Here is a 21841-nt window from a genome sequence, read left to right as displayed (position 1 = left end):
ACTGATTATATACACTATTTAATGTACACTAACACTGGACTACATTGGAATGGAGTTGAGCACCGCGTAGCAATGTCTCTCGCTGTTCTCTCGTACAGTGCGGGTATTTCCCGATATGTACCACGCCCTGCACAGTCTCCAAAGCAGAGTCTGCACTGTCCTGCCACCTAGTGGCGACAAGTATAATGAATACTTAAAATATACAAATGTTCACACATTGATAACACAAATAATAATACATACACTAATATATCCCAAACAATATATATATAACACCCTCCATAACTACTGCAGATATGAGAATGGTGGGTGGTTTCTCCTGACCAATCAATGTTAGTTTTTCTCGTAGTCTGTTTCGTAGTGAGAATGACGCATTAGTTTAACACCAGAAAATGTTTCGAACTGCTTAATTAAAGTGCAAATCCACGCTCAGAGATAGTTCTATCTTTGCTTGGAACATGTAAGAGAAGCTATAAATAACGAATGTATTTAAGTTAAACATATTTTAGACAAGTTGTCACGAGGCCGATACTGAGTATCTCTGTTAATGCAACTTCAAATTATCGTGTGCTACATAGGTTCTAGGCGATTTCTCGAAGTCTCTGCTGTGGATAAATAGTTTTCCCCTTAAAGATTTTCTCTATTAACAGAAATTGATGTCTTTAAAACATTTCCATGCACGTTTTTTAAAAATAGCAAAAATCTATGTATTTCTAACAAGTACTTTCTTACAGATAAATTGCCAGTATGCAACACATTCGCATTCATTTACTGTCTTGGTCGAGTATCACGTACGTACACTAAAAAATGAGTATTTAGTTTTGTTTTAGACACTAGATAGTATTAAAAAAATGTTCGGAAATTTATATTGTATACAAACATTATCTTCCTTTACAAAAGAATTCAAATCACTCTAAACTTATTCTACTACAGGGCCTACCCGATGGCGCAGTGATAGCGTCGTATCCTTGTAATCAAGGGGTCCCGGGTTCGACAGCCGGTGGAGACACATAGTGGTTCGGATCCCACTTAAACTGTAGGTCCAGTCCCAATTAACCTTACTGGGCATAGAGTGGACTTAAAACACCAACTCACACACACACACACATACTATTCTACTACATTGTGGTACAAGTTCGTTCACTTGATATGTTCTCTTGAAAACCTTTTTAAGGACATAAGAATTGTTTAAAATGAGTGTGAAACGATGGAATAAGATAAACTTTCGGAAAATGACTCTACAACCTAATACCCCGTTGCGTAAGGGGGTACACTTTTCTACCAAAGTAGTTGATTGGAATATAAGATATAAATATGCTTCACAAGAATATATGACTGGCCTTTCACCCTTTCGAATTTTTGAAATGGAATTTAACGATATTAAATACTTCTACCATTGTCACAAAAAAAAATCGTGAAAATTTTTACTACCTATGAAATTATATAAATTACGTATAACTGTTCACATTCCATCGATACAAGCAGAATTTATATTTTCCCCATTTTATGCATACATAAATGTATTGAAAATGTCATAAATTTATAAGATAAATAATTTCAGATATTTCTACTTCTATTTTAAACTATATATCCAGTCCCAATTAGCCTATCTGAGCATAAATTGAATCTAGAATACGTTTTGACAATTTTTTGAGCCAAAACAGAGACGATTGATCTGGTTGATTTTAGTTCGCTTTTCTGCCACTTTTGGCTAATCTCAAAGATGAGGATGAGTGATGATATGATGAAATTGGTGAAGGTACCCTGCTCGCTGTGCTAGCCACTCTGCCACGGAGGTCACCAAGACCGAGTGAGAGCAAGTACAAACAAGAACGAGAATAATCTCACCACATAGGATTGATTTGATTTGTTGCTTTTTAAGTCCACTTTATGCACAGTAAGGCTAATCGGGACTGGACCTACAGTTTAAAGTGGGATCCGAACCACTTGTGCCTCCACCGGGTATCGATCCCGGACCCCTTGATTACAAGCCGAAGACGCTACCACTGCGCCATCGGGGTGGCTCTCACCAGATAGGAGACGATTCGAGGCTGTGATAAGTCTCGACTCGTCTCATCTCGATATCATTCCAAGATGAAATTTTGCTCAAATGTTTCTTGGGCATTAAAATAGGGAATAGATTTACACGATTTACTATCTCAATAAGGTTATAGATAATTGCCACTAGTTCCCCAGAAACACAGGTTATCATTTCATTAATCTACACCTCACCTGCACTATATTTTTACCTATACATTAAGTATGCTTATAATTGGACGTTAATTGATTCAAATCTAATTTTGATATCAAAATCAACATTATTCTAAGTTTAATTCTAAAATCAAACTATTAAGAAAAATGTATGATAAACTGAACAGAAAGATGAATGAGACGACTGTTCCTGTAGATTCGGTAGATTATCAGTTAGTTTATTCCATCTGGGGGAAAGTAAGTTCGTATTTAGGAGGTGAAAGGGTGAATTTGGAGCCAAAATTACCTTAACTGTGCAAAAATATTACTGGCTTTTAGGGATGCCAGGTGGTGTCTGGATAAATTTACATCTTCAGTTATTAAAGTTCGTTGACATATTGACTTTGTTTGCTAAACCTGTACATATTAACATTGCTATCGACGTCAACATTATTTAAATAGTATTTTTACTGCAAAATTCATTTCTTAATTTTGTTCTCTTGCTGTGTCGTTTATGTACAGTGTTATTACAAATGATCTTTCCGATTACAAACTTGAATAACTCACGTTTAATAACACTCATATTACAGTGCCTTGAATAATGTAGTGTGGGAAACAGACGCTTCTGGCCCCTCTTGCAGGTTCCGCTCAGAAAGGTTATCGGTACAGGTGTATGGCATTCGTCTGCTTATAATGGAAGTAAATGGAGTTTTTGCTGCAACGGCTGATTCCTTTCCTTGTAACATTTCTTTGTCTCAGAAAATTGTTCTATTATATTTGTTACAGTAGTAGCGAAAATATTAAAGAACATTCTGAACCATCGATCACGACCTGTCCTTGAGTTTTTTATTAACAATACGTAAGAAAACATAGATATGGATTGTTAATCGTAACTCGTAATATGATAATTGCCGCGAGCATTAATATTTTGTATGTATTATCCTGAAAGGTTCATTAATATTGTCATTGTCAAAAACATTACCTATTGTCACAAACATTATTTATATGGAAATTAACACAGACAATACTCGTTTATTTTTTAAAGATCTGCTTTACATCCACTCGCGTGTTGTCTAACTTACCGCCCAAAAACTCACAAGCGTAAAATATGACACTTTTCGTTTCCCGCTTACTGGAAAAATGTAAGCAACGCGTTGGTTGAGTTATATTTTCACCATGTCTGGAAGATATGATCACCACTGTTTTGTGTCCGGTTGTTGTAGTGGATATCGTTCAAGTAAAGAAAGGATATTTGTATATTTAGTGTTCCCAAACAAAAAGATAAATTTTATTAGCATACAAAACTAAACTTGTGTACAGTCATGGAAAAAAGTTCTTCCCCATAAGGCTTTAATAGAAGCAAGTAATGCAGGAGGGTAGGCAACACATATTGCACCCTTCGATGATCGGGTGATTTTGCCTGTCTTAACACCTAGAAATGTGTTCCACGCGAAGGTCAACATGACAGGAAAGCAAAGAGGGTTACGTGGAGTGTTGTGCTTCTCCATGTCCCCAGTTCTTGATCCACATTGCAGAAAAAGTAGAGCTGCATGCAATATATGAAAATAGGTTGTTTTCAACTACACGCTTAATTATGATTTTCCCAATTGTAAATCTATCAGACAGTCTCTCGGGACAGTCTTTTACATTGAATTCCTGTTTGTCATAGGCGTAACTTGACGGGAGCAGAAAGGGCATTTGTAACCCCCCCCCCCCAAATCAGGTTTCTTAAAGCTGCTAAAACAGGAATTAAATACTATGATTTGACGCGTCCAAAAAAAGAATTATATTGAAAGATTGTTCCCAAATACGTAGATAACAATTTAATACTTTGAAGTGTCTCAGATTTGTTTATTATGTCACATCTTAGTGTGGCATAGGTCTACTACAAAAGTGGAATTTCGTAACAGAAATATGAACCCACTCCTTTTATTTCGTAGCCGATTTCATCTTGGAACTGAAATTAAGAATATTAGTTAACAATGTCATTGGTAAACAATAAAAAAATGTCTTAGACCCAATTCTTTAATACCTTATCATAATCTTTATCGCAAGTTTAAATTTTGTTGTAAGTCCACTTTATGCAAAAAAAAAAAAGGTAAAGTTCTCACCTGTGCTTAGCGCTACGCCATGAAGGCGTATAGGGGGTGTGGGGGTAACGCCCCACACTTTCTTGATTCGTTCGTGAGTGGGGGTGATGTGATCAGCATCACGCCCCTGACCGCCTTTTCCCCGAGGGTTTTCCCCAGGTACCCATGTCATTCGACGCTGGGTGGGCGCCGGGGCCGCTTCCAACGTTAGAAAAGTTCCCGGGGTTGAACCGGCCGGGGATCGAACCCGGGGCCTATAGCATGGTAGTCAGACGCGTTACCGACTGAGTCACCGGCACAGATAGACTAATCTGAACTGCATACAGTTTAAAGTGGGATCCGAACCACTATGTGCGATCACCTGGTATCGTACCCGAGACCCCTTGATTACAAGGCCTTACCACTACGCCATCAGTGAGGCGCACACAATCTTTGTATTTCGACCTTTTTAAACCTATATGTATCATATAAGAGGTTGTTTAACGTTGCTATGCCTCTATATTTAGCCAGTATTCGAGCACATAGCGTCAGGTTTCATAGAATATAAGCTTCTCTTCCATGTTTATGGTTTCCTGTCTGCAGTAGAAAAACTGGCAGGTTCCCATAGCTTTTCTTTCAATAGTCTTCCAATGGTTGCATATCATATCACTCAAATTTGATTCATTCGTTTCGAACACAATCCCCGATGGCGCAGTGGGATCGTGGGCGCCTTGTAATAAAGGGATCCCGGGTTCGATACTCGGTGGAGGAACATAGTGGTTCGGTTCCCCCTTTAAACTGTAGGTCCATTCACGATTAGCCTAACAGGACATAAAGTGGACTTAAGACACCAAATCAAGCAACCAACACAATCCTGTTATTGTCCAGATTATTGAATCCAGATCCTTCGTCGCGAATAACATAAGCAGGAAGACAACGTGAAATAACCGAACAGAAACAGAACCTAAAACCTACATCGGATAGATTGGATTAAGTCGACGATACAGCACGGGTTCTGAAATGAAAAAGAATACGAAAGTTGAAGGACCTCTATACGCACCCACTTTTCCTCCACTCAATGGGGAAGCTGAGAAGCTGAGAAGCTGAGAAACCTTTACGTAGGAGTGCCCTGAGGGAACTTCAAGGCCACGACGATAAAGTGTTCTACGTGCAATGACGGGACCAAAACATACGTCAGATAGCTGTGTTCCTCCTTATTTCGTACGCCATTGATAACTGGAACACGTGACCTCGTCTTTGGTAGAGCAGAAGCCTGCTTGCTTGCCACCACCCTTTAGTTCAGTGACCTTCGCCCGTAGTCAGCAAGAGTGAATGACTCACCAGATACTTGTTGTCTGTGAGGCTACACAAGAATAGATATTTCGTTAGTGGCTGTAAGTATTGTTTCATCTGCAGTTATATCAGTTAACATTTGAATAGTTTCCTAATGGTTACGTTAGTGATAAACATTTAAATTAGTTCTCGAGAGTAAACGTTTTATCTATTTGAACGGGGGATTTTTATACAGCCTGCATGTATTATTTTTTCCTGAAACAAGAAGAAATTCGAAGACGCAAAAATAGTTGTATAATAGTAGTTAACAAAAGGAAAAAAGAAGAAGAAAACGAAAATGTAAATGCTGAAATAAATTATGGTAGAGATCGAGTGAATAACATTTTGTCATGGGGCCTCCTCGATGGCGTAGTGATAAGGTCGTCGCCTTGTAATCAGTGGATCCCAGGTTTGATACACGGTGGATGCACATAGTGGTTAGTATCCCACTTTAAACTGAAGGTCGAGTCCAGATATGCATATCTGTGCACCAAACCAAAACTAAGAAAGAAATTGTCACAGTGTAAGAAAATTTCATGTTCAACCAGATACGAAACAAAAGGGAATAATATATTGCAGGTTGGAGTTCACATCTGTAGCATCTAACCAGCACAATTATGAATCGCAACATATCGTATCAGATCCATTTTTATTATACATGCATGATAATATAAGAGAAGTAGAGGAAAGAGAAAACCAAGCGAAACACGGACGCCTTCTCCAGAATTTCAAATCTCGTTACATAAGGTTCTGGGTTAGAGTCCCGAACAGGCATGACTTTTTTGTTCTTGCCCTTTTATCTGCTTCATTTCATCATAATTCATCGTTATGGTTTACCTGCAGGGGAAGAATAATGACAATAATTGCCAATACAAAGCCAATGACAAACAGAACAACTCGATTACGGAGGTGCCAAGAAGAAACGAGACTTGACAGTGTCTCTGTCTCTCGGTTTGTCGAATTGAAAATTGCTCTCCCGTTCTCGGTCTCGATTAGTTAAATATAGAAATCGAAAATGTATGTGAATGAATATACATGTATTTCATATATTCCGGTTTTGTAGAAGATTTCGTGAGAGATGAAATAAGTACTCTTCCATCGTCTTTATTTTTATAATTTTTATTCCCTGTTCGATGATCGCGACGATAAGGACGAGTGACCATTACATGAAATTGATGACGAAATAGTCCAACACCCCCGACAAGGACGGTACTCAAACCCGGGAACTTTGGCGACGATGTCGAATGTCAATCACTTAATGAGCTTGACCACCGAGCCTGCTTAATGTTGTTTCTGTCAGGTAATTCGTAATAATATCCCACATTCACTATCATTTGCTTCATAATTGATCTTATTGTTGTAATTAACCTGAATTCAAAGAATTAGTTGAAAGGCAAAAATGCAAGATTGAATGTCTCTGATGTTACTTCGTGCCGAATAATATGACGTGGTATTATGATATGAATTTATTAATCATATAATATGCCTATTCATTCCATTGATTGATCCCAATTGAGCACACAAAATATGCTATAATGTCCACTCCATGGAGGAGTGGTTAGCACAGCGCGCTACGATGCCATGGGTCCCTGGTTAGAATCTCGACTTGGGCGTGGGTGTCCTCTTGGTAAGTGTCCCTTCATCAATTTCATCATAGCATCACTCATCTTCATCGTCGTTATTTGCCAAAAGTGAAAGAATAGGAAATCTAAATAACAAATATCCAATCAAATCGAACATCTCTACCGATTTAATTCTATACGGTACCGAATTCCCACTTTATTACTGCATCTTAAGTCATTTTACAGCATCTCAATTGTTTTCCGATTCGAAAACATTTGGAATGTTGTTTTGTGCAGTTGATTGTGCATTGTTTCGTTGTTTGGATTGTTTAATTAACGTCGCATTAATTAGTTTTAGACCAATCGTGAAGGGGGAAGCAAGAGCACAAAGGAAACGAAAAAGACAAGGAAGAGACCACGGCTTTCTTTAAAGGTAGCATCCCGTGAATACAACTCAAGTGACTGCAGAATATTATGGATAAAATTTATTTCGCTTTTTCCTTTTATTTCTGTTTCAGTTATTTTACTTCGCTTTTCTTCTACCACTCGCGTTACTCGTGTCGGTGAGGAAGAATTATAAACTTGTGAAATGGACGATGGTACAAAAAAATATATGCCTCTCCCACGGTTCGAAACTGTCAGTACAAAATATTGTCTTATATTTAAAATTTACGGGCAAATATGGTTTGTCACGTAGCAATTTTCGCTTATCTCTTTCTCAAGGGGTTCCATTGCCTCTCTGATGTCGTAGTGGTAACGTCTTCGCCATGTAATGAAAGGCTTCCGAATTCAATACCAAATAGAGAGGCATTTGGTTCGGATCCCATTTTAATCTGTAGGTCCAGTGTGTGAACTGGACTTAAACAATTAACGTGTGGCATGTGGTCTGTGATGAGAACCATCATTTCAGCGAACCTTCTTGACGATGACTCTAATATCACTTGAAAGAATAGTATTTCCTTACGAGTAGCTCTTGTCAAGAAACCAGTTCCTGAAATTTTCTTCTGGAGGCATCGTAGCACCCAGCTGTTTGTTGTGGCTGGGGCACGAGTCATGTGACTCATGCTATCAAAGCTCAATCCTTCCCGAGAACTCAGAATCACCAGGCAAACTTACGCGAATATTTTGTTATTTGGGTTGCATAAACAACAGGCTTTAAGACGTTACGAAATTCTACGTCCCGTGGCCAGGTATTTTTTTCTAAGACTGTACACAATCCAACGTTCGACGTCCAGCCTCACATTGCGATGTTGCTGCTCGTGTTGCCTTGCACATAAAACGTATGTATGTTACTTTTCTATGTAAATTAATGCCATTTCGTGACTCCATAAATATAACTGTTTCCATCAATTCACTTACCGCCTTTCAAGACAAACAAATCTACACAATATATTCCAAAAACTAAGTAAGCCGCATTACTTTCATAACAAAAATTAGCACCTGTACGAATCGCACTGCTGTCTATGTTGTCATCTTGTCGGGAACCAGTTTCTTGGGTCGCTTTCCACGCTATATTATTGAAGGCGCTGTACTCAGAAACATAAAAGTTGTAACAATGGAAAGGGAAACTCAGAAAGTTTCAGTGGTTGGTACAACTGTCGCATAGTTATTGATTTCGTCGCTAGGGGCGATAGGAAAAAAAATGGCTGCCAACGAAGACAGGAAGGTTCTTGTGTACTGGATTTTCACGTCTGGCAGTCTGTTATCACTGTGCAACGTAATTTTAGAAGGAAGTTTGGTGAAGATGGGCCCAGTATCCGTAAGTGGTATTCTGACTTTGAAGCAAAGGGATGCATCTGCAAGCGAAAGTCAACCGGCCGTCCACCAGTAAGCGAGGCAACTGTGGAGCGTGTGTCAGAGAGTTTCGTACGAAGTCCACAGAAATCCACCACCACAGCCAGCAGAGAATTAGACATTCCGCAACCAACTGTGTGGAAGATTTTACGCAAATGTTTGCGGTTCCATCCTTACCGTCTCCAATTGTTGCAGGCCCTGAAACCGGACGACAAAGTCAAGCTACTGTCTTTCTGCGATTACATGAAAATCGAAATGGGAACTGATGGTTTCACGGAATCATTGGTGTTCAGTGATGAAGCCACCTTCCACCTGTCGGGCAAAGTGCACAACAATAATGTCAGGATCTGAGATTTGTAAAATACTAGAGGATATGTGGAGCATGTGCGCGACTCTTCCAAGCTGAATGTTTTTTGGGCTATCAGCCATGAAAAGGTGTATGGCCCTTTCTTTTTCGACGAGAACACAATCACGGGGATTTCGTACCTACAAATGTTACGGATATGTCTTCTTCCGCAACTGGAACAGGATATCGCAGGTTTAATTTTTAAACAGGATGGGACACCACCCCATTCTTACTTAGATGTCAGACGTGAACTGAATGTACGTGCTGGCCTTGACGAGTCAATGTTTGCGTTGGCCTCCACGTTCCCCCGATCTTACACCCTGTGACTTCTTTCTCTGGAGATTTGTCAAACAACAAGTGTATCGGCCACCTTTACCACCTACCATCTAGGATCTTCGTGTTTGCATCACAGAGGCCATTGCATTAGTGGATCGTCCAACGTTACATACAACGTGTATGGCAGGAATTGCACTATAGGCTCGATGTGTGTCGCGTGACACAGGGAGCTCACATTGAGCACATGTGATGTGAGTTGTGAACCAAATGTAATACAAAATTTTTTGAGTTTCCCTTTCCATTGATACCACTTTCACGTATCTGAGTGTTATTACACGTGAGTTATTCAAGTTTGTAATCGGAAAGATCATTTGCAATAACTCTGTATTTTGTTATTTTGTTTTAATGCTTGTCAATGCTTTTGCATGTGTGATTTGTGCACCAGTAGTGGTCGTCTAGTAAGTTTCTTGTAGTGTGACCGACTTCTTTCTCTCTTTTCAGGACATATCATCACAAATAAAAGGAGCCTTAACTGTTCATGCCTACCTACCTGTGAAAGACAGCAATACTCCATCATATACACTAAATATGATCGGTAAATATTAACCTAGTGTACTATTACGGTGATACCATTAGATACAATTCTTACCAGTTATTTATGTTTCTTATGTGCCTAGCGGCTGTAGCAGTAGCACAATCTATTTTGAAGGTAATTAATGAGATATTAATGAACAATAAAATAGCATCTGACCTTTGCTGACCAGTATTCCGGAACTTTCCACACCGGGATTCGAATCCGGTCCCCCAGTGAAAATGATCGGTCAAGGACCGTGTATGTCACAGAACAGTGCTTCGTACCCCAGGACTCCGGGGTTGGAATGTATTTGGATTGCCCTGCCGTATCATTTCTCAGGTCATAGTGTGCACACATAGTGTGCTAAGAACGTCAGTGGCAAGTGCAAACATAACCTTCATCTATTTTTTCATCTTCGTGTGGTTGTGCGCAGTCCAGTGGAGTTTGGTGTTTACCACGGTCTTTTGCTCTCGCCTCGAACTGTCATCCTGATGAGGCGGAAGATTGCGAGCATGCGGCATTAAAGTTTCTCATGGATTACGTCTGGTGCTTGGTTAGCATTTGTTTAGGGGCCAGTCGCATGTATCGCATTACGCTGCAGTGTGTTGAACTTTCCGCTGACTCCACGGACCTGCGAACAACACTTTATATCGCATGTTGACCACCCGTCAGCATTGTTGATTACGAAAGACTCTTCCAGCGTGTGGCTAATGAAAACAAAAGACTTTCTTTCAGCTTTCAAGCTTGAGCTTAATTCTGTTCCATTTAATTTTCGGTGAAGGGTCTCCGACATTTTTTTATTATTTTATTTTATGTAACCTTTTTTTTCATGTAATAAACAACAACCTTTTAAATTTTGGTGAATGGCAGAAGGTTCAATTTAAACTTTTCATGACTACAATTTCAATTTTAGAAATTGTCTTGCAAGAGGGGGTGTCGTACCATACCCCGTTCGGTTAAGAAATATTGACCCTGGCAGGCCTTGTCAGCTCCTGCTCAGAATGTGTAGAATAAGCTTTCTACAGGAAATGGTAAGAACACTGGCCTTTGGCAAGAGGTGACGAGAGGCCAAGCGAGTGTTTAAATACGTGCGCATGAGAGCGACACGAGGTCTTTTAATCTGGAATCATCGGAGGAGCAGGAGCTACTGGTCTTATTTCTAAACCGAACAGGGTAAGCTAGTCTACACCCATTCTGCCATTTGCATTGCTCACTTCAGTCTAGAAACGAATCATGAGTCTATTTTAATGAATAGTTAGATATTTGTACCTGCCCGTTCAGGGCTGTCTCTACCATCAACTAGTACTAATAGTTACATCCCTATTTAAGATCCCCGCGTTCAGAGGAACGCTACGTGGCCAATCTACGTTATGTGTTTTCCCCGTAACTCCTTTAACTCTTTTTACTTTAACAGGATTAGTTTGAACAGAGCGAGATGAGGTGTTAACATCATCTAACTTTAATGGATTAAGAGTTTGACATGCAACATTAAATGTATCTAGACGGACGGGAGGAATTTCAAGTGGGATAATTACGTTTGTAGTATCTGCTTGGTCATAAAAGGGGTCTTGAAAGGTAAAGACTGAATCAAGATTTCGACATGTAACGGGTTGGGTGGGACCACTGTGCCAAGAGTCGCTATCCGACTGGGATATATTTAAAAATTGTACACTTGAAGACATATTTACTCGTTCCATTTCTCTTGGGCAATTATTTTCCAAAACTTTTAACTTTTTACATCTTCGCTGACAACAAATGAAAGCAATAATTAACATACAAATAAAAATTAGTGTTAACGTAATTACTGAACAAATGATGTACGGGTATTGGAAAGATCTGATGACCACTTCCTTGAAGGATAGGGAATTGACATGAGAGATAAATGCAATTAAAATTAATAAATATAGGGAAAGCTGCATCTTGTTGAAATATGTAGCAATTATTGAACCTAAACTTGCTAAAATGACCACAACTGCTGATTTTTAGTTATTATTGAGAATAAATGAATTACTTTTCGGCCAATAAATATCAAATCAATAAATTTGATAAATCACATATTTTTACACAAAATAAATTTAACTTAAAATTTTCTCGGGTATTTTAGTTAGTTTTTAGAAACAATGCAATTAGTGCAATGTAAATAGGAATTATTCAAGGAGGGGTCAAGAAGATAAAGTCAAACTGTCGGCCAGGAATAATTTTAACTGAAAATAGATAAAAAAAAATATCTCGTCAAACGTATGAAACTTCACACCTTGCTTATTATTAGCACAAATTACATGGTCTAAATGAGAACTTGGTTCTCTGCTTCATTTTAGTCGGCTTACGCAGACTTCTTTCTTTATTTAAGGCTAAATGTCACGGGGACATTAACATTTCTTACGTTATTAACTATAATAACGGGTCTTTTCACATACTACCGGTAGGTTTAATATACACAATAGAAAAGACAAATATACACTAGATAACGCTCGTGCCGCACTTTCGTTGCTTTAATTAACTAAGTGAGCTCACTGACAACATATTCAATTCTTTTTATAACTCATGCATGGATGGAAAAAATGCACATATATTTCAGAGCGTGTTTATAAATAACTTCATATATAAAACATGCAACTGCCTAACAAAATAGTTTTACTTCTACGAGAAAACAACAATGGTGCGTACATTAGGTTTTATACGTTTGGCGAGAAAACAAATTGACGTATTGATACTTTTAGGGAAATGGAACGAAAAATAAAATTAAACTAAAATATAAAAATTATAAAAATAAGGTCCACACAGAAAGTAAGCAATTACGACATGTGCTTTGGGCTACTTATGGGCGGTTACTGGTTCGAAATCTTCTTCTTGAAGAGATACGATATTCGTTTCTTCCTCACCCCCTGAAGGGCGGTGATAGCGTTTTAACCTCTGTACAGCCACTAAATCCGACACAATCTTGCCGCGCTTATTTTCATATTCCACTAAATAGGCATTGCTATTTTCCTTTCTTACTATTACCGCGGGCCCAAAATAAACACCTGAAAAGCACTTAGCCGTTTTTGGCTTCTGAGTGGGATTATATAATAATACCAATTCACCAGGAGCGTAACTTGTTGATTGATGACGTCTGTCATAATACTTCTTTTGGGACTCAAATCGTTTACGTAAATTTTCTTGAGCTGCGTCTCGTGCCTTGTTTAGTCTTTCAAGTTTGTCTGTGTTCGCACTATTTTCGCAGGGATCTGCGTGAAGCATACTTTCCCAGGGCAGACGGGCTTCGAACCCATGCATGAGGTAAAACGGACTAAATCGAGTGGAATCGCCGCGCGTAACATTATACGTAAACACAGCTGGTTGTAGATAGGTAATCCAGTCATCATGTTTCGGGGTTACAAAATGCTTAATTATACTTTGCAAAATACCGATACCTCGTTCCTCTAAACCGGAAGTATTATGGTGATACGCAGTAACAAATTTTAACTGAATACCGAGTTTAGCACTAAGCTCTTTAAATACAGAGGAATTAAATGAGCCCCCCCTGTCAGAATTGATAATTTTTGGACAACCAAATCTTAATATTATGTGCTCGTAGAGAAAGTTAGCAGCCGTTTGAGCAGTGGTATCGACCACAGGAGCAGCAATCATATATCGGGTACCAAAATCCATGCATGATAAAATGTATTTACATTTATTTGGGCCACTGGGAGGGAAAGGTCCCGCGAAATCTATAGCTAGGCGTTCAAAAGGGCGACAGCTTGGAAAGGTCTGGAGTTCACCTTGTGGCAGCCCTGTAGGGCGCTTGTTCGTTTGACAAGATAGGCACTGGCGACATTTGTCCTGTATAAAACGTTTCATATATGGAAAATATATGCGATTGAGCGCATTGTAATATGTCTTAGTAAACCCTAAATGACCACCACCACACGGGTGAGAATGTAATTGTTCAACTACAGTATGACGTAATGACTTAGGTATACAAAGTAATTTCTTACTTCCCCCACCCATCTTATGGTTCCTGTATAAAAGACCATTTTCCAGCACATAATAAAAAGCCTGTCTTTCGAAGGGGGATTGGGCGTCATCTGCCCCCTCCAAAACTTTTATGATTTCTGAAAAAAATGAGTCATCGCGCTGGTGTTTACCCACATCTATGGATTCATCCTGGAGGAGAAATATACGAGGTTCGCCCAATTCTGGCGATTCGTCGTCCGGGGGATTGGTTGATTCCCTGCTAATAGCGTCGGAAATATTTTGTGTAGTTTTACAATGAACGACCGTGAAGTCGTATGAATCAAGCTCTGCACTCCACCGCGAGAGCTTCGAACTCAAATTACGGGTGGTACGCAAATAACTGACTGCTTTATTATCTGTTACAATTTCGAAATGTTTCCCAATCAAATAAAACCTAAAGGTTTTGAGGGCATAGAGAACCGCTGATAGTTCTAGTTCCATGATGGACAATTTTTCTTCCCCTTTTTTGAGTGTTCGACTCGCATATGCTACAGGAAGGAAATCATTATGTGCATTTGGCTGTGTTAAAATAGCACCAAGGCCTTTCAGACTTGCATCACAGTAGACGCGTGTTTCTTTAGAAGGGTCATAGGGTAGCAAAACTGGTGCAGTTATTAAAGCGTGTTTTAAGTTTGTAAAAGCTGTTTCTTGGTCCTCCCCCCATACAAATTTTTTGCCTTTGCCCAAAAGGGACTGGAGAGGTTGGGCCTTCTCTGAAAAGGATGGGACGTATCTACGGACATATGAACATAAGCCTAAAAATCGTTTAACCTGTTTTGTGGTGGAGGGGGTGCGGTAAGTCTTAATGGAAGAAATAATACGATCACTCATGCGTAGGCCATAACGACCCACCAAATGTCCAAGGGCGAGTATCTCAAAATAACCAAATTTACATTTGTGTGGAGAAATTTTCAAGCCAGCGTTTTGTAAACACTGAAACAATTTTTCCAGGGTTGTCAACATTTCATTAAAGGTATGGCCCCAGGTAAATAAATCATCCATATAGAAGGCGAAGTTATCACTTTGCATTCCGCTACAAGCCAATTGAAGCGTTCGATTCATCGCTGCTGGCGAGCTAATATGGCCTTGACTTAAAACGTTAAATTCAAAATGACCTAGGTTGGGAATAGAGAAGGCTGTGTACTGTTTACTGTCTTCTGTGAGTGGTATTTGAAAAAATCCTGAACGTAAATCGCAACTAGAATAGTACTGCTTTCCCCCCATATCGTGCAAGATAGACTGGATGGAAGGCATGGCCATCGCATCGAACACAGAGCGTTTATTCAAAAAGCGACCGTCTTGAATAAAACGGTAACTTCCGTCACGCTTTTTCACAAGAATAACTGGTGAGTTATAAGGACTTGTACTATCCCGGATTATTCCCTGTTTTTTCAAATTCTCAATTTGTTTCTTTATCTCTGTTCGCAAATGTACCGGGATCGGATATTGCTGCTTATGGAACGGCGTAGGATCAGAAAGCTTTATCCTATGTTTGTAATTGGTGGCAAGGCCCATGTCATTCTCGGACCAACTGAAAACATTTTTGTATTTTAACAAAAGCTCTAAAAGTTGATTTTTCTCATGTTCCTCCAATTGAGGATTAATGTCAAATTTGGATATATCCACTTGTGGGATATCGTCGTTTTCTGATTCTTCCTTTGTTAAATTAACTGTTACAGAACTATTTTCCTGATCCACCGTTGCCAACTCACAAGATTCTGCGCCACCGATCCGAGTACCTTTGTGAATTACAATTCTATAATTCAAAGGGTTGGATACCCAAACAAGTTGTGAAGCAGGGTTGAGTATCGACCTTGGTACCATTATGCCAGATTTAGCCTGAAAATTTGCATCCGGCTCAAGTAAAGTTAAATTTGGATTTGCTGCATTGACTAATTTTAAAGGGATGCACAAATGTGATCTGGGTTTCACAACAATTCGTTTAAAAGCCACATATTCAGGTTCAACAGTATGTACCAGCAAACCTGCCAATTTAACGGAAACATCAAAAGCTTTCCTCGATTCAAACCGAATGCGGTTGCGTGGGGGAGTGCCAAATCTGCTCAAAGCCAATTTATTGTTTTCAAAATCTAAAGTTGCACTTTGGGCTTTTAGAAAGTCATTACCAAGGATGGTATTATGACCAAAATCTTGTATCACCCTGAAGGGGTGCCTAAATGTAAAGCCATTTAGAGAAAAATCTAAAAGTACAATTTCTTTAATTGTTAAACAATTATTCGTGACACCTTTAACTAAAGTGTTGATTTTAAACCTCTTAGCATGGGCAGGAATACCCTTATCACTTGTTACACTTATTTGGCTCCCACAATCGACAATAAACCTTTGACGTTCCCCATTTACGTTGGCATGTACATAAATGAGGTCTTCAGACGGGAAAGTAGAGACTAAAATCTTTTTACTGCCCGCAGGTATGTCTCCATTACTTGCGGTTAACTGGCGTTTAAATCGTCTGGATTCTGAAGACAAAATTCTTGGTGGTGATTAGGAAAACCACATTTATAACAAAGTTGTTGGCCCCGCCGGTCACCTTGATCTGGACGACCGCGGGAGGCTGGTGAACCTCGCCCCCGGCCACGCTGAAAATTGGAACGATTCTGAAACCGGCCGTTGTTTGAACGGTAGCCTCTATTTCCCCTGCCCTGAAAGCCTCGTCTGTTGTTTGAACCACGATTGTGATTAAAATTACCCCTTCGATAATTTTTGCCGGCAGTTTGAAAATTTTCGTAATCATTTGACTGTATAACTTCCTCGACTTGTAACGCAAGGTTGCTAACCTGCTTAGCCAAAGCTTCTACAGCGGACGGTTCTGAAGTTGGGAGAGACGTTTGTTGTCTTTTGACAAGGTCCAATTCAGCTTGCAAGGCTTGCAGCTGATTAGACATGTCTTGATTTGCCCGAGGTGCTGATTCCGGAGCAACCGCCGTAGTGCTAACTACGGGGTTCTGGTGAGGAATGCGCAACTCAGCAGGAGACGGGAAAAGAGTTTCCTTTTGAGCCGAATGCAAGAGCTCTTGCACCGTTCTACGGCGCATAAGGAACTTTGCTTTTTCATATTCCTTGAGGTCTTTCAAAAGCTCCGGAACTGAATTATATTGTTTTTTGTATATCTCCCTGATAAATTCCGGTTGAAGACCTGCGTTTATGTATTTAAGCTGCTTATTAACAGCCATGTTAGGGTCCATCTTAAACAAGAGGGTCTGCTTGTCCCTAACATAAGAGGATACCGGTTCATCGTCCCTGTGGAACCGATATTTAATCTGCTCCTCGATCTGCAGCTGATCAAGGGAGCCTGTGAATTCTTCAATAAGTTTTTTCTTGACGTCCTCATAGCTGACTAAATTGACGCCTGGTTGCTGGCTAATTGCATTAAACCAGCGGAGGGCTGGGCCACATAACAACGCCGGGAATAATTGTCGTTTTTTCGTCTCGTCCCAATTGTTCAGAATCGCCGCACTTTCGAAACGGTCTATGAATTTAGAAACATCCTCCCCCGAGGCACCCCGAAACTGGATGCTCTCGAACATGAAGGGATGAACAAAAGGTAGTTGAGCCATGGTGGGTGGGTCCACAAGAACTGTGGGACGATTATCAATTTGAAGGTGAGCCTGCGCGCGTGCGCGGCTTCTAGTTAATGGAGGACTTCTGATTGGGGTGGATGAGGCACAAGGTAGGCCCTCCACGTCAAAAGACGGACCAACAGCATTATTGGCAAGAATGATGAGCCTATCCAATGTGGTATCAAGCTCGTCCTCCAACTCTATAAATGACATAAGGCATTACTAACAATGGTGACGTACCTTATTTTAAAAAAAAATAACCCCCCGTTAGTAAAAAATTCCGCGAAGAAACAAGTCTAACATGATATTAATGCATTTCGATTTGCATTTATTTCAGAGTGAATTAAATGAAAAAAAAAAAAAAATCCGCAGCCTACCCTTTTAATTTTCATGTCTGTTTAGGAAAACAAGGCATGACGCTTTTCATTTCCAAAAGAACCACGTTGCTCTAATTTTTCATCACATTTCCGTAAAAATGGATGAAAAGCCCAAGCATCTCTAACCACGTAGCGCTAATTTTTCATCACATTTCCGTAAAAATGGATGAAAAGCCTCAGCAAATCCACCACGTAGCGTTCCTCTGACGCGGGGATCTTAAATAGGGATGTACTAGTTGATGGTAGAGACAGCCCTGAACGGGCAGGTACAAATATCTAACTATTCATTAAAATAGACTCATGATTCGTTTCTAGACTGAAGTGAGCAATGTAAATGGCAGAATGGGTGTAGACTAGCTTACCCTGTTCGGTTTAGAAATAAGACCAGTAGCTCCTGCTTCTCCGATGATTCCAGATTAAAAGACCTCGTGTCGCTCTCATGCGCGCGTATATAAACCCTCGCTTGGCCTCTCGTCACCTCTTGCCAAAGGCCAGTGTTCTTACCATTTCCTGTAGAAAGCTTATTCTACACATTCTAAGCAGGAGCTGACAAGGCCTGCCAGGGTCAATATTTCTTAACCGAACGGGGTATGGTACGACATAAGGTTCTGGGTTAGAGTCCCGAACAGGCATGACTTTTTTGTTCTTGCCCTTTTATCTGCTTCATTTCATCATAATTCATCGTTATGGTTTACCTGCAGGGGAAGAATAATGACAATAATTGCCAATACAAAGCCAATGACAAACAGAACAACTCGATTACGGAGGTGCCAAGAAGAAACGAGACTTGACAGTGTCTCTGTCTCTCGGTTTGTCGAATTGAAAATTGCTCTCCCGTTCTCGGTCTCGATTAGTTAAATATAGAAATCGAAAATGTATGTGAATGAATATACATGTATTTCATATATTCCGGTTTTGTAGAAGATTTCGTGAGAGATGAAATAAGTACTCTTCCATCGTCTTTATTTTTATAATTTTTATTCCCTGTTCGATGATCGCGACGATAAGGACGAGTGACCATTACATGAAATTGATGACGAAATAGTCCAACACCCCCGACAAGGACGGTACTCAAACCCGGGAACTTTGGCGACGATGTCGAATGTCAATCACTTAATGAGCTTGACCACCGAGCCTGCTTAATGTTGTTTCTGTCAGGTAATTCGTAATAATATCCCACATTCACTATCATTTGCTTCATAATTGATCTTATTGTTGTAATTAACCTGAATTCAAAGAATTAGTTGAAAGGCAAAAATGCAAGATTGAATGTCTCTGATGTTACTTCGTGCCGAATAATATGACGTGGTATTATGATATGAATTTATTAATCATATAATATGCCTATTCATTCCATTGATTGATCCCAATTGAGCACACAAAATATGCTATAATGTCCACTCCATGGAGGAGTGGTTAGCACAGCGCGCTACGATGCCATGGGTCCCTGGTTAGAATCTCGACTTGGGCGTGGGTGTCCTCTTGGTAAGTGTCCCTTCATCAATTTCATCATAGCATCACTCATCTTCATCGTCGTTATTTGCCAAAAGTGAAAGAATAGGAAATCTAAATAACAAATATCCAATCAAATCGAACATCTCTACCGATTTAATTCTATACGGTACCGAATTCCCACTTTATTACTGCATCTTAAGTCATTTTACAGCATCTCAATTGTTTTCCGATTCGAAAACATTTGGAATGTTGTTTTGTGCAGTTGATTGTGCATTGTTTCGTTGTTTGGATTGTTTAATTAACGTCGCATTAATTAGTTTTAGACCAATCGTGAAGGGGGAAGCAAGAGCACAAAGGAAACGAAAAAGACAAGGAAGAGACCACGGCTTTCTTTAAAGGTAGCATCCCGTGAATACAACTCAAGTGACTGCAGAATATTATGGATAAAATTTATTTCGCTTTTTCCTTTTATTTCTGTTTCAGTTATTTTACTTCGCTTTTCTTCTACCACTCGCGTTACTCGTGTCGGTGAGGAAGAATTATAAACTTGTGAAATGGACGATGGTACAAAAAAATATATGCCTCTCCCACGGTTCGAAACTGTCAGTACAAAATATTGTCTTATATTTAAAATTTACGGGCAAATATGGTTTGTCACGTAGCAATTTTCGCTTATCTCTTTCTCAAGGGGTTCCATTGCCTCTCTGATGTCGTAGTGGTAACGTCTTCGCCATGTAATGAAAGGCTTCCGAATTCAATACCAAATAGAGAGGCATTTGGTTCGGATCCCATTTTAATCTGTAGGTCCAGTGTGTGAACTGGACTTAAACAATTAACGTGTGGCATGTGGTCTGTGATGAGAACCATCATTTCAGCGAACCTTCTTGACGATGACTCTAATATCACTTGAAAGAATAGTATTTCCTTACGAGTAGCTCTTGTCAAGAAACCAGTTCCTGAAATTTTCTTCTGGAGGCATCGTAGCACCCAGCTGTTTGTTGTGGCTGGGGCACGAGTCATGTGACTCATGCTATCAAAGCTCAATCCTTCCCGAGAACTCAGAATCACCAGGCAAACTTACGCGAATATTTTGTTATTTGGGTTGCATAAACAACAGGCTTTAAGACGTTACGAAATTCTACGTCCCGTGGCCAGGTATTTTTTTCTAAGACTGTACACAATCCAACGTTCGACGTCCAGCCTCACATTGCGATGTTGCTGCTCGTGTTGCCTTGCACATAAAACGTATGTATGTTACTTTTCTATGTAAATTAATGCCATTTCGTGACTCCATAAATATAACTGTTTCCATCAATTCACTTACCGCCTTTCAAGACAAACAAATCTACACAATATATTCCAAAAACTAAGTAAGCCGCATTACTTTCATAACAAAAATTAGCACCTGTACGAATCGCACTGCTGTCTATGTTGTCATCTTGTCGGGAACCAGTTTCTTGGGTCGCTTTCCACGCTATATTATTGAAGGCGCTGTACTCAGAAACATAAAAGTTGTAACAATGGAAAGGGAAACTCAGAAAGTTTCAGTGGTTGGTACAACTGTCGCATAGTTATTGATTTCGTCGCTAGGGGCGATAGGAAAAAAAATGGCTGCCAACGAAGACAGGAAGGTTCTTGTGTACTGGATTTTCACGTCTGGCAGTCTGTTATCACTGTGCAACGTAATTTTAGAAGGAAGTTTGGTGAAGATGGGCCCAGTATCCGTAAGTGGTATTCTGACTTTAAAGCAAAGGGATGCATCTGCAAGCGAAAGTCAACCGGCCGTCCACCAGTAAGCGAGGCAACTGTGGAGCGTGTGTCAGAGAGTTTCGTACGAAGTCCACAGAAATCCACCACCACAGCCAGCAGAGAATTAGACATTCCGCAACCAACTGTGTGGAAGATTTTACGCAAATGTTTGCGGTTCCATCCTTACCGTCTCCAATTGTTGCAGGCCCTGAAACCGGACGACAAAGTCAAGCTACTGTCTTTCTGCGATTACATGAAAATCGAAATGGGAACTGATGGTTTCACGGAATCATTGGTGTTCAGTGATGAAGCCACCTTCCACCTGTCGGGCAAAGTGCACAACAATAATGTCAGGATCTGAGATTTGTAAAATACTAGAGGATATGTGGAGCATGTGCGCGACTCTTCCAAGCTGAATGTTTTTTGGGCTATCAGCCATGAAAAGGTGTATGGCCCTTTCTTTTTCGACGAGAACACAATCACGGGGATTTCGTACCTACAAATGTTACGGATATGTCTTCTTCCGCAACTGGAACAGGATAT

This window comes from Lepisma saccharinum, chromosome 9, assembly GCF_977018435.1.
Source record: "Lepisma saccharinum chromosome 9, izLepSacc3.1, whole genome shotgun sequence".
In the NCBI taxonomy this organism is placed as follows: Eukaryota; Metazoa; Arthropoda; class Insecta; order Zygentoma; family Lepismatidae; genus Lepisma; species Lepisma saccharinum.
Note: the sequence above shows the minus strand (reverse complement) of the source record.